Consider the following 13,750-nt stretch of genomic DNA (forward strand, 5'->3'; position numbering starts at 1 on the left):
GCTAGGCATGTCGCTATGAGCTTGGGCAATTATAGGATCTTTTTAAAAGTTTAAATATTACAAAGCTAATTTAACCAGTTTGCATGTCTCATGAATTTTATTGGCTATAGTTTGGGAGGAAAGTTTCAATTTACTGTCCTAATGCTTTAAACTTAGCAGTGTGACTCATGGGATAAGAGAGATGGGTAGCTTCCTTTGGATGGCTTAAGGAAATAAACAGTTTTAACAGACTACTGAAAGAACACATTTTCCTTCTTTTGTTAGGGAATATGTGGTTATTTTTTCAGTTATGACTGCTGTCTGGAAATTTTCTGTCAGCTTCCTTAGAGAAAATAAATAGCCTGCTTCCCTAAAGATATAAATTCTAGCCCATAAATTGCATATATGATGTGATTTGGGGAGTTAGGTCATTTCTTGTCTTTCCTTTTTTTTTTGCAATGGAATTGTTGGGGGAATATTGTATTGAAGTAACTGGGCTCAGAAAATGAGGCAAACAGAAAAGCAGTGTGGTTTGTTTATGCAGCAGAAATTGTCCTCCAAATCTGAGGGGAAGAAATTTGTCTTAACTAAAGTGCCCCTCGTGAAATCAGATCCTAAAATTGTTGTAAATGTACTTGAGGCCACAGGGTGGGGTGCTGGACTTGGGGTAGAGAACGTGTCAGATGTTTATTGGATGGGTGACTTTGGACAAGTTCCTTACTCTCTGCCTCAGTTTCCTCATCTGTTAAGTGAAGAAAATAATAGCACCTGCATCTTAGGGCTGTTGGGAGGGTCAAATGAAATAGTACATCTAGAACTTTGTACACCTGAAAGCATTTTGTAAAATTCCATTACTGTTACTGTTGCTATTGCTGCTACCACTACTACTAACATTATTATTACTAGCACTACTATTACTACGTCTTCTATTGCTATTACTATCACCCTCATTACTATCAGCTCTACCACCACTAATACTACTACTGTTACTTCAACTGTTACTACTACTACTACCATTAGACCACCACTACTACTATTATTACTACCACCATCACTACTACCAGTAACACTACTACCCTCATTACTATTCTTCCTCCTCCTGCTCCTACTACTACCCCCATTACTACTACTACTATCATTACTACTACTACAATCATTACTACCATTACTACTACTACTACTACTACTATCATTACTACTATTACTACTACTACTACCACCATTACTACTACTACCACTACTACTACCATTACTACTACTCCTACTCCTACTCTTTTTGCTGCCCAGGTCAAGGATCACAAACCATTCTCAGAGCAAGCCACACGAAGGGTTTCTGAATTGGACACAGATTAAGATGAGGTCCTGTAACATCAGAGGAAAGGGAAAGAAGTAAGGGGAGATAGAGAGAGATACCCAATTTGAAGTCATCTGGCAGCTTCCTAGTTTAATTGTTCTTATCTCTTAGGTACTGAATTCTGCTATTTAAAGCTACAGAAAGACCCAACACCCTTTAAGTCGAGTTCTCTAAATTTAGACCCTGGTACAAAATCCCATCGCTCCACCCTAGTTATAGTTCTGGCCTCTTGCCTTTGTATATGACTTGTGCCCGAACTTATGTGGTTATTTCAGGGCAACATTTGTTCAGACTGCTTTTAGCAATTGTCTCATGTTTCTTGGCAGGATTTGGCTTTACAAATTTTTTTCAATTTGAGTAAATATTTGGAATTATTTTTTAGCTTTTTGGATGTGGAGCACATTGAAGAGAACGGTGTATCTATTTGCCACTTTTATTGCCCATGTTAGGAAGCTCATACATTAGATTCTTCTCATACCTGATATGAGTTAGCAAAGATGAATAGACCTCCCCTTTCTCTTTCTTCCCTTTCCTCCTGTACTCTCTCTTCTCCTCTCCTCCATCTTCTCTCTATACAACTATATTTTAAAATCTTCGATACTCTCTTTTGGTGGAGGGGGCTTAGGAAGAGGAAGAGGGAAAAGTACATTTATCTGGGATGATGGTGAAAATCAATTTATTTTTTTCTGTTTGTTACTTTGAAAAAAGTCCAGTTTTTAAATTCATGTTTCAGAGAAGTCACTAAGTTTCCGCAATGTTTGTCTTCCCATGATGGAGTCACTAAGTGGGAGTTAGGAACACTCCTAGAAACTGGGCTCTCAGAGTGGCCAAAGCTGCCATGTCTCCTGGGAGTTCTGAGCTGACCTTCTTCCCCATTATTTGCCTTTTCCTGTCTCTTCAAATCAATGTCCACGTCTGCCCAGAGAGGTTTTTCTAGCAGTCTGCTGGTGCTGTGCCTTTGGAGTGAAAGGAGGGGTAGGAGAAGTACACTGACCCCTACAGAATGCCGTGTTGGACAGGCATTTTTTCAGTCATGTCCAGTTCTTTGTGATCTTTTTTTTTTTTTTTTTTTGGCAAAGTAGTAGAGTGGTTTGCCATTTCCTTCTTCCGCTCATTTTACAGATGAGGAAACTGAGGCAAATAGAATTAAGTGACTTGACCAGGGTCACACAGCTAAGATGCATCTGAGGCAGGGACCAGTGATCTCTCCATTGTACCACTTAACTTCCCTCTAGATACATTTTCTCCTTATTCTTAGGGATGTAATTTTGTTCATTTCATTTGCATTTAAATTCAGTTTCATTTTAATTAACTTAAATTTTATTTACTTCATTTCAATTTATAATTCATCAAGCATTTATGCGGGACCTATTGTGTACCTAGTGCTGGAAAAAACAAATGCAAAAATCAAGCAATCTCTGTCCTGTAGGAGTTCATGGAAGCTGGGAGCTGGGAAAGAGTACTCACTTATAGGACTCCTAACCCATCTTTTCTTACTCCCCTCAGCATATATGTCTGATAATACCTGAGGAATTAGGAGGCCACAATTCACTCCCTAAGGGTTCCAAAGGGTGCCCTTTTATCAGCCCTGTACTGAAAGAGTAAATACCTCTTTGGCTAATTTGGATTTGTTGAAAATTCTGACAACAGGCTAGGAAAAAGGCTTAAGTAAAATAGGTTGCAGATCCAGAAACTGAAAGGAAGAAATATTTTAAATCCAGGAGGAAGTAAGGACAATCAGAGATCAAAGTTGGGTAGCAATAGAATTCAAAGGAGGGGGGTTCCTTTTCAGGTGACTCCATGGCTGCCATTTTTGATCATCACCAATGGTGAAAAGAAAGTCAGCCTATGTGCTACATTAGAACCAGAGGACCTGGGCTGGGATTGACTCTGAAGTTAGCTACTTATATGACCTCCAAGGACCTAGCAGGCCTTCTCCCTCTCCAACACACACACACACACACACACACACACACACACACACACACACACACACACACAGACACACATACACACACACACACACACACATACACACATACACACACACAGAGTGTAAAAATATATGTAGGCAGTATGGATGTATGTATATATAGTCACATCTATCTGTCTGTCTGTCTATCTATCTATCTATCTATCTATCTATCTATCTATCTATCTATCTATTACATGGATCTAGGAAGTGTTTTTATGTGTCGGGTCCTCCTGAATCCAAGACCAGTGCTCTAGCCATCTAGCTGTCCCTACAGTTTAGACTTTAAACAAAAATAAAAGTCCCCATGAAAACTTTTCACTCTAGTCTAAGTGTTGTAAGACCAAGGCCTGGATTGTGATGGAGTGAAGAAATGCCCTTAAGTCCCCTCCTCCTTCCTGTCACCTTCCCTGGGTTTCATTTTTCAGACATTGTTATTATTCCCCAAACTAACCCTTCCCTGCAGCTTTCATGGCCACGTATGGGGCATTCACATCTTGCAGAATCGCCCCCCTCTCAGTCCCTTACTCCCCCATTGCCCTCCTGCCACTTGTCTGAGGACCAAAATCAAAGAAAATGCTGAGTAAGTGTGCAGTAGGGTTGCTAAGCAACAGGAAAGAGGCAGAGGGTTTGGGTGAAAGTCAGTGGAATTCTCTTGGCCAGCCTCCCTCACAAATCTCCTTAGAGCCCGTCAGCTCAAACTTTGCAGCTGCTCTGCTGGAGGGGCACGCCCAGGCGTGAGCAAGTCTGGTTTCGGGATCCTTCAGGGCCTGGCTTATATCTGATCAGAAGGGCAGCTTCTTTTTTTTTTCCTTGAGAGAGAGGTTAAAGAGTGTCAGTCATTTAATTCCAACTCAGTCCTGTCCCCCCTTCACTCCCTTCTTCTCCATATGAAACTGAAATGACAAGCTCTAAAACTTCACACTTGGGGAGCTAATCAAGTGGAAACTTGTAATCCCAGGAAGCATTTACAGTGTCAAAAGTGCCCTGATTTTGTTTTCCTGCTGTTACTGGGATGTAATGAGCAGCCGTGTCTTTCTGGAGCCATTTTTGACAGGTTTCAGTGAAGATGAATGTGTGAAAAATGAGGTTTACTTACTTCTTTCTTTTTTTTAATAAGTTTTTCTTAATTTAAAAAAATATATGTAAAGATAGTTTTCAACCTTGCCCTTTGCAAAACTTTATGTTCCCTATCCCCCCCACCCCCCCATCCCCTAGACAGTATGTAATCCAATATAGGTTAAATATGTGCAATTCTTCTAAACATATTTCCACATTTATCATGCTGCACAAGAAAAATCAGATCAAAAAGGAAGAAAATGAGAAAAAACAACAACAAAAGTGAAAATACTACATTATGATCCACACTCAGTCCTCATAGTCCTTTCTCCAGATGCAGATGGCTCTCTCCATTACAAGTCTATCGGAATTTCTGCCCCTTATTTCTGATCCCTCATTTATGGCTATGTAGGAATATTCCATTTTAGAATTTTGTTTTATATAGCCATAATGTTTTCTGCACTGTTTTAGATTGGGGTGCCCTTCCCAATGTGGAGGAGCTGTGAGGGAAGCCCAAACCCTATCATTCACAAATGCAATGCCTGAACTCTCCCTTTTCTGTCCAAACTCATTTTGGTGACTGAGCTTGTGTGGATGAGAGTTCCCAAATCAGGGAAATTCCAGGAACTTTGACAATGGCTCTCTGGACTCCTTTGGCAGAAAGTTAAAAAGAGATTTACATCAGGACGTTGTGTAAAGAAGGTGAATAATTTAGCGTCCTGCGACGTATGAAGTCTTTTAAAGTTTTTTTGGCAGGGACTGCACATTCTCCGCAAAGGAAGAACCACTTCGAGACTCAGGATTTCAAAATATTGCCTTTATTTTTTCATTTGTTTCCACTTACCCCACCCTTGTTAATTAAAACAATGCAGCATCCCATTTTTCGGATCTTTTCCTCCAACGCTCATACTGACAGCACAGGACCCTCTGAAGAACTTATTATCATTGGGTTCCCTTTGAAGTCCGTGCCAAAGCTCACATGAGCCAGGCAGCAGGAGGCACTTCTTCAGCCAAAGACATCGCAAGGGCTGCTGGGACCCCAATCCAGGATCCCTGGTCACGACAGGCTGCTTGACTTTCAACTGCAGTTTATTTTCTCCCCTCCTTTATTTACTTATTCCACAGGAAGACTCACCAGCAAGTTGGAAGAGAAGAAGGGCTGAGGTTTTAATCCTGAGACAACCTCTATTTTGTTATTGGGATTTAGCGTCCACTCCTGTCCCCTACTTCCTCTTTCCCCCACCGTCCCCAACCCTGAGCTAACAGGAATGCCCTTTAAGAAAACAATCAGCCTCATCATTAACCACCTCCAGGAAAGGTGTAGTAAACTAGACAGACTACCCCCCTTTACAAGGGATGTTTGGGTTATATATCGCTGGAGTCTGAGACGTGGTGCTCTCCACTTTTAGCTTGGAAAAAAAGAGCAAGAAGTTCAACAAGGTGGCATTATGGAGAAACTAGACAGCTTTCCAAAATCTTGTGAATCGCTATTGTGACTTCCCTGGACAGCAGAGTGGAAAGAGCGATGGCTTTGAAGTCTAACAGCCTGGATTCAAATTCTGGTTGTCACTTACTCTACCAAGGAGAAATGGGGAGGAAGAAAGAGTGAGTTACTGGACCTCAGTTTCTTCATTTGCAAAAAGAGGGGATTTGGAGTAGTTTATATTAGAAGCCTCTTCCTGCTTTAAATATATGATCTTATGGTCATAACCATGTCCTGCTAGAATTAGGAATAACTTGAGTGGCCCTTTATTTCAATCTTGCCTCCCAACCCAGGAATTACTTTTCCCAATAAATTGCTCTTTTAGCATCCAACCTTGTGTGCCTCAACTTCCTAGATTCCTTCAAAGTAAATCTGAAGCACCTCCATTTTCCTGCTCCTTCCAGTTTCTAGTCCCTCACCTGGCTCACCCATGACCTTGTTTTTAATTCTGCAAGGACCAATATGTGACCATATTGTTTTTTGGACAAACTTCTGGAAAGCATGAACGACTTGCATTTCTTTTTCAGTACCTGGCACATAGTAGGCACTTAATGTTGATTGATGGATCAGGCTAGTCACAGTTCTTCCAGCAATTCCTCAAGGAGATAATTCCCTATGCCCAAGCAAGCAAACAATCAACATTTCTTAAGTACTTACTAAATGCCAGGCACTGTGCTGAGCCTTGAGGATACAAAAAGAACTAAGAGACAATCCCTGTCTTCAAGAACAGAGAAAAGAACAAACTTTAACTAACTTAACATATTCTTAACTAATGGTTTTCTCTGAATTAAAAAAAAATATATATATATATATCTATATCTATCTATCTATCTATCTATCTATCTATCTATCTATCTATCTATATATATATAGGCATTAAGGCTTTGGTGATATCTTATATTTATATTAATCTCATTCTAGAAAGGAGTCCATAGGCTCCACCAGAGGTAATCTATGACAAACAAAAATTTCAGAACCCCTGCTCTAGAATTTGTCACTATCCATCCTGAAATGTAGTAGCCAGAATTGGACACAACATTCTAGATATGTTCTGATAGCAGAATCCAGGAAGACTATGACCTCCTTTGTCCTGGACGCTCTGTTTCTATTAATATAGTTTGAGATGACATTAGTATATTTTTGAGGGATTGATCCACTCTTCTGGCTCACTAAAATATATTTAAATAAAAATAAGCCTATATGGTTAAGTATAAATTATTCAAGGCTTGTCCAGATTGTGCGATTGACCAAAAAGTTTGGAATTTTTTGGTAAGTATTAAAGGAGTATTGAGAATACAATAAGCCAGGGAAGGAAAAGTGTTATTGTAGCTTACACTGGGAAGCTAAAGTCTATGGGCTTGTACTGGAAAGAGCACTGAGTTTGGGGGACGGGAGATCTGCAGTCACCTTTCAACTTTGCCACTGATTCTAGTATAAAAGGAAGACTTTGGACTTTGATCTCTAAGCCACTGTCCAGTGTAGTGTGTCCAGACCAGCTGTGCGATTGCAAAAATCATTTCACTTCTCTGGACCTCAATTTATTCATCTATAAAATGAGAAGATTGACTTAGATGATGTTTAAGCCTTCTCAAGTTGAAATTACTCTCTATTCCACAGTCTCAGAGTTGGGTCTTTTCGTTCTTTTTTGTGGGAAGGGATTGGGGGAAAGTCAATGGGATATGAGAGAAAGAAACTAGGAGTAAGGAGAGCTCTTAGTTCAAATCTTGCCTCTGATGCTTATTAGTTGAGTGGTAAGTTACTTAAAGTCTCCCAACCTCAGTTTTCTCATCTAGGTGGCATGGAGTACAGAGCACTGGGCATGGAATGTTCATGAGTTCAAATCTAGCCCCAGACACATACTAGCCATGTGACCCTGGACAAGTTACCTAATCCTGTTTGCCTCAGTTTCCCCATCAATAAAGTGAGCTGAAAAAAAAAGATGGCAAGCCACTTCAAAAGGGATCACAAAGAGTCAGACACTGCTGAAATGATTGAATAACAGTCTCAAAACCATAGAGTTGTCATGTGGACTAAATTAGATTATGTATATATAACATTGTGTAAATGTTAATTATTGTATTAATATGGTTCATTTGAGAAAAGCAGAAGTTATTATGCCTATAAATGAAATAGTGAAAAGGGAAATTTCTTTTTGGCATTTCTTTTTCATTTTTCAATTTATGAGCAGATAAGATTTTAAGTCGAATTACATTTCTGAGTAAAGCAGAATTGTAAAGACCAAAAATCTGGAAAATGAATTAGGATTCCTTCCATCACATTTTCAGAGAGGATTATTCAGTAACAAGCAACTACATTTTGAAAGTAGACAAGTTGCTGAATTCCCTAAGTGAGTATCATGGAGTTAAACAGTTGAGAAGTTGAATAGAAAACCTCTAGCTATTACTGAATTTCAGACCTGACCAGGCAGCCAATTTTACTACCATAGAGTGTCAAGAGCTAGAAAGGACCTTTGAGACCATTTAGCTTAATGCCTTCATCTGGAGCACAAGATGACTAAGCATTGAGGAATACAATTACGCTGAGGGAAACAAGGGAAAAGGGGTAGCATTTTCTTCTGAAAATTCTTTGAAAAGCCTTGTTAAATACAGTTTGCGTTAGGATCTAAGTGTTGAAATGTTCTTAAAAATCATCAGCTCAAACCATTTTTGAGATGAGAAAACTGAGTCTTAGAAATGAGAAATGACTTTCCCAAGTTCACTTAACTTCTGGGTAATCTGCCATTTATTCAAGTTCTTTGAAAATGGATTTAATTTGATTACCAAAATTCTACTAATGGAAAATGGTCACTAGAATTGGGCAGCAGCTTCAGAAATGTAGGTATGTCCACTGTTCAGCTCACAACCAATCCATGGCTTTTTAATTTGTGTAAGTTTTGTCTTCCTATAAATCAGTTGAACACAATCTACAAATTGTGCTGCCAGCTTTCTTGTAGTTCTTTTAATATTCTATGAAAATTCATGCCCCATTTTAATGGTTTACCTGTTACCATATAGCAAGAGTGAAAGACAACCGTCAGACAACCTCAATCTACTTGTGCATTTCCTGCATAAGAAATTGTATGCCTTGGAAGTCTCTCCCTGTCTCATTCAGGATTTTATATCACTGGAAAAAATATCGATTGAAAAAAATAATGGAGCAGCTAGGGTTGTTGAGAGATTCCCCAAATCCACTCTCTTTCTCTTATTCAGTTTTGGACCCTTTTGACATCTACACACAAATTGAAATTGAAATCATTTAAAGAGAGAATTACTAAATTTTAAAACTATATCTTGGAAAATTGTGAACATTTCATTAGTAAGAATTAAGAACTTTTGTCTATAATTCAAGTTATTGGGTAATAAGAATTGATGTCATCGCCTATGTCCCATTCTTTTATAGGAGCAATAATCATAGCTAACATGTAAATGACTTGTTTACAAAACCTAATCTAATTGGGACTTCACAATAGTTGTGAAGTAGGTACTTCAAATGTTGGGACTTCCATTTTACAGACAACCTGGTGTCCAGAAAAGTTTCATGCTCCCACAGCTATTAAGTGCCAGAATTAGGATTGCATCCAGGTCATCCATTTCTCTTGCATCTAGCCCTCTATTTCTTAGAGACTGGTTGGAAGCTGCTAAAGGCCATCTGTTGTCAATGTGGTGAATATAATGGGTGAATTTAATTTGAATACCAACCCAAGTGTACCCAGACAGGCTCTCCTCCAATGCGAGACCCTTCTATGGGCTATAAATGATCCCTGAAGATACAAACACTGAGTTCCAGGACTTTTTTACATATTGTCAGCATCATTGTCGATCAACAAACATTTATTTATTATTTATTGTATGTTATGTACTGTGTTAAGGACTGGAAAAGTGAAAAAAAGGCAAAAGCCCAGGAGCTCATATTCTAGGAGATGGCATGTGAATAAGTAGGCACAAACCAGGTCTATCCAGAGTCAATGGAAGATAATATCAGAAGGCAGCTAAGTGGGATGAGCATTGGGCTTGGAAAAAGGAAGACTCATCTTCATCAGTTCAAATCTAGCCTCAGATAATTACTACCCATGTGATTCTGGGCAATTTGCCTCAGTTTGCCTCAGCTGTAAAAATCAGCTAGAGAAGGAAATGGCAGACCATTCCAGTGTCTTTGCCAAGAAAACCCCACATGAGTTTGTAACTTGAGAAGAAGCCACAGCTAAAGGGACCAAGAAAGGCCCTCTGCTGAAAACGGGGTTTGTGTTGAGACTTGAAGGAAGTCAGGAGGAGGAATGCCATTCCAGGCTTAGAGGAAAAAAATCACTTTGAAACAGAGATAGGGGTATCCTGTGTGAGGAGCAACAAGTATGCCAGTATAACAGGAAAGGCTCTTGTCCCTGGCAGACTGCCTACTAATGGACATGGCCCTGGAGAAATAAGTTTAATATTCTTTGGAATAATTAAGTCTATTGTCTTTTTTTTTTTTAAACAAAAGTTTTTTATTTTCAAAATACATGCAAAGGTAATTTTCAACATTCACTCTTGTAAAACCTTGTGTTCCAAATTTTTCTCTTTCCTCCCCCACCCCAAGATGGCAAGTAATCCATCACAAGTTCAACATATACAATTTTTCTAAACATATTTCCACATTACAATTCCCATTTTTGTACAAAAATGTCAATCATGTTAGTTTATAGTCACATCACCACTCTGAAAAGCTACGTGATAAGGAATTAGTAGAAAATGAAGGCTCAGTGAATGCATTTGGCAAATCCAGTCCTTTGGATTCCATTTGGAATAAGCCATTTGGTTCAAAACCCAGGAGTTGCAGACAAACAGGAAATGTAAACACCAAGGAGGAATGAAGAATACTGCTACAAATGCTTTCTCCCTTAGTTAATTCAGGTCAGAATTTGGGACAGAGATTAAAAACAACTTCCCAGAAAGTTGTCTAGTGTTGTGATGCTGAAAAAATGTCTGTGGTGAATAGAACTTTACCAGCTTGGATTGACTAGCTAAGCCAGTAATTAGCACAGTGCCTGGCACATAGTAGGTGCTTATTAAGGCTTACTAATTGATAGACCAGCTCAACTGTTTTTTTGGGATAATTGTTGCTAGGGAAAGTTTCTTCCCTACTTTAGTGGATAATTTTGGACAATCCTTGAAAGCAGACATTTTATATTAATAAAGGGAGCCCTCTACAGACCAAATGTAGTATTCTCTTCAAGTAGAATGTCCTTAAGGGTAAAAGCTATTTGGAAATCCCATTCGAGCAGATAATTGAACTTGAATATATCTTCAAAAGCAAAACTTAACCTAATGGGAACATTCTGATTAAGGGTAGAGAACAGAGAGCTCTGCCAGTTGATCCAGGACATGGAGTCTCTGAATCTTACATCAGGGGTAGACACGTGAATGGATGAGCAAATGAATGAGTGAATGAAAGAAAAAAAATTATTAAGCATGTGTCAAGAATTATGGTAAGTACTGAGAGGTAAATTTAAAAATATAACTCCTGCCCTCAAGGAGCTTACATAATAATCAGGAAAGATAGCGCTTATAAGGGAGAATAATGGCCAGGGAGGGGTGATTGGACTGGGGATTGGGTTGTTGAGTGTGGAACCAAAGGGTATGGCTTGATATGTACTTTCCAATGTACTACTGATTGATTATTTTTCCCAAAGATGGAAGGAATTGGGGGTGGAGAGGAATTGGGGGCTGGTGAAAGGGTCATGAAGATGACACCATCTTAGGGTTTGGTAAGTTATAGAGACCTCTCACCAGTCAAAGTATAGAACCCAGAGCAGGAGCGGGGAACTGAGTTGGAGGCAGAAGGCACAACATGAAAACAAATGAATAGTATCACGTCTCTCATAGACCTAGACATTTTAGGGAATCGGGCTGAGTTACAGCAGCCTCATGGCACAGGATGAAAGTTACTTTTTTTGGTCTTTCTTTTTCACTGTAAATACCAAGTGAGGTCAGTGACTGTGCCTTTGTTCCTTGTTATTTCTTCCCCACACCTAACATGGTGCCCTACATGGACGGGACAGACTGTGATATCTTCAGTATAGGGAACTCCCAATGAAGAAGCTTCCTTTACCGATGCTATCTCTACCTCTGTTTGGGGGCGCAGAGAAGTTGAAATGATTTGTTCATGTTCACATAGTATGCATCGAGGTGGGTTTTGAACCCAGATCCTCTTACCTCTAAAGTCAACAGTCTGTCCACTATGCTACAGATCAGGCAGCTATTTAATGTCAGTATTTACTTGTAATTTATTTCATTCTCCATAGAATTAGATCACAAACCAGAATTTAGATCCTTTGAATCTTTCATTTTTTTGGATTCTGAATAAATGGTAATTTTCTCTAGTACTTTTCTGCTTAATTTCTAGACATCCCTAACTCATCAGTTTTTATTTTGGAAAATCAGTGTCTGAAAATCTCAATTAGTCAGGATCTTGTTGCTCACAAGAATGGTAAAAAGAACTTTGTTAGAGAGAGAAGTCATTTATAGGAAGTGGTTGCAATGTACCCTGGCTATACAGAAACCTCTCTCTAATAAGAACATTGTCATTTTGGTACATATCATGTGTGGTATAACCATATTTGACCACTACATGAGACAGTCTTAAAATAGGCTGACTTTCAGCCATAATAATAATGATTTCAGGATGTAAGGTAGTATTGTTAGAGGAAAATCAACAGACAAAAAAGATAAAAATAGGCTGTCCCATGCTGGGGTTTGGTAAAAGGAATAAACCAATATTTTCTTTTGTTCACTGGAAAAATTTATGTTTATAGTATTCTTTTGACTTTTGGATAGAGGGTTGGAACTAGTCAGAGAGACAATTTCAAATCTGGCCTCGCTTACTTTTTAGCTGTGCATTTTGTCATTTAATTTCTGCCTTCCTATGTTTCCTCATCTGTAAAATGGGGGTAATAATAACATCTGCCTCCCAGGGTTGTGTGGAGAAAATGAGATATTCGTACAGCTCTTTATAATGATAAAATACTATATAAATGCTGCTTCTGCTTCTTTTGCTACTACTACTCTTTATACTATTATAGAATTTGCAGATAATCACATGATTTTAATGCTCTTTTACTTTTGTTTAAATAGTATCATGGCATTTTCAGAGCTAGAATAGATTTGGGGTTGTCAAGGCAAGCCCCCTATTTTTATGGATGAGGGAACTGAGAGGTTAAAACACCTTGTCCAAGGTAGACCTGGAACCATAACCTAGCTTGTCTCTTTCTTAATTTATCACTCTTACTGTTCCTTTATGGCATATGATATTTTATGTAATACAGAACCTTTCTTTGGCTTCTGTAACTCTTCAAAAGAAAACAGTATAGTTCAGTGATGCTACTTTTATGATGGTTATTCATGGTCTCCAGAAACTTTCCCCAAAAGTGTAACAGGAAGAAGAACTCTCAGCTGGATCTTTATCATGCTCATTCAATCTAGAAATAAGTCATTGATTTTTGGGGGTGGGGTGGGGTGGGTGATCTGCTGATAGTGTTCTGATATAACCATTAAGGTTACTCTGTCATCACTTAAAATTTTTTTACTGGCCTGGAAATAACATGGACAAAAAGGAGATTAATAGCTTTCAATCAGATCCAATCTAATCCAATTTAATAAATAGTTATAATGTACCTATTATATGCTGGAGATGGTGATGTAAGAAAAAATAATCACTTTTGTCTTCAAGGAATTATGCTCAGCTACTTACCACGGAACTTTGATTTGGATTTGACTTTTAGAAATGGCATTAATTAAAAGGAAATCTGAGGTGCAGATATCTAAGCAGTTGGACACACTGGGGCAGAGGTCCAGCCACTGCTGCCTGAGTGACTGTGGATGAGTGACTTAGGCTTGAGTTTGTATCTAGGGCCCATGCTGATGATGATTGT

General features: G+C 38.8%; 1 protein-coding gene across 1 annotated transcript in view; it reads left to right on the forward strand.

Annotated features, from left to right (window-relative positions):
* WWTR1 (WW domain containing transcription regulator 1) overlaps positions 1-13,750 on the forward strand; it is a 168,977-nt gene that overhangs the window by 147,135 nt on the left and 8,092 nt on the right. The window lies entirely within an intron of this gene.

Source organism: Sminthopsis crassicaudata, chromosome 3, assembly GCF_048593235.1.
Source record: "Sminthopsis crassicaudata isolate SCR6 chromosome 3, ASM4859323v1, whole genome shotgun sequence".
NCBI lineage: Eukaryota > Metazoa > Chordata > Mammalia > Dasyuromorphia > Dasyuridae > Sminthopsis > Sminthopsis crassicaudata.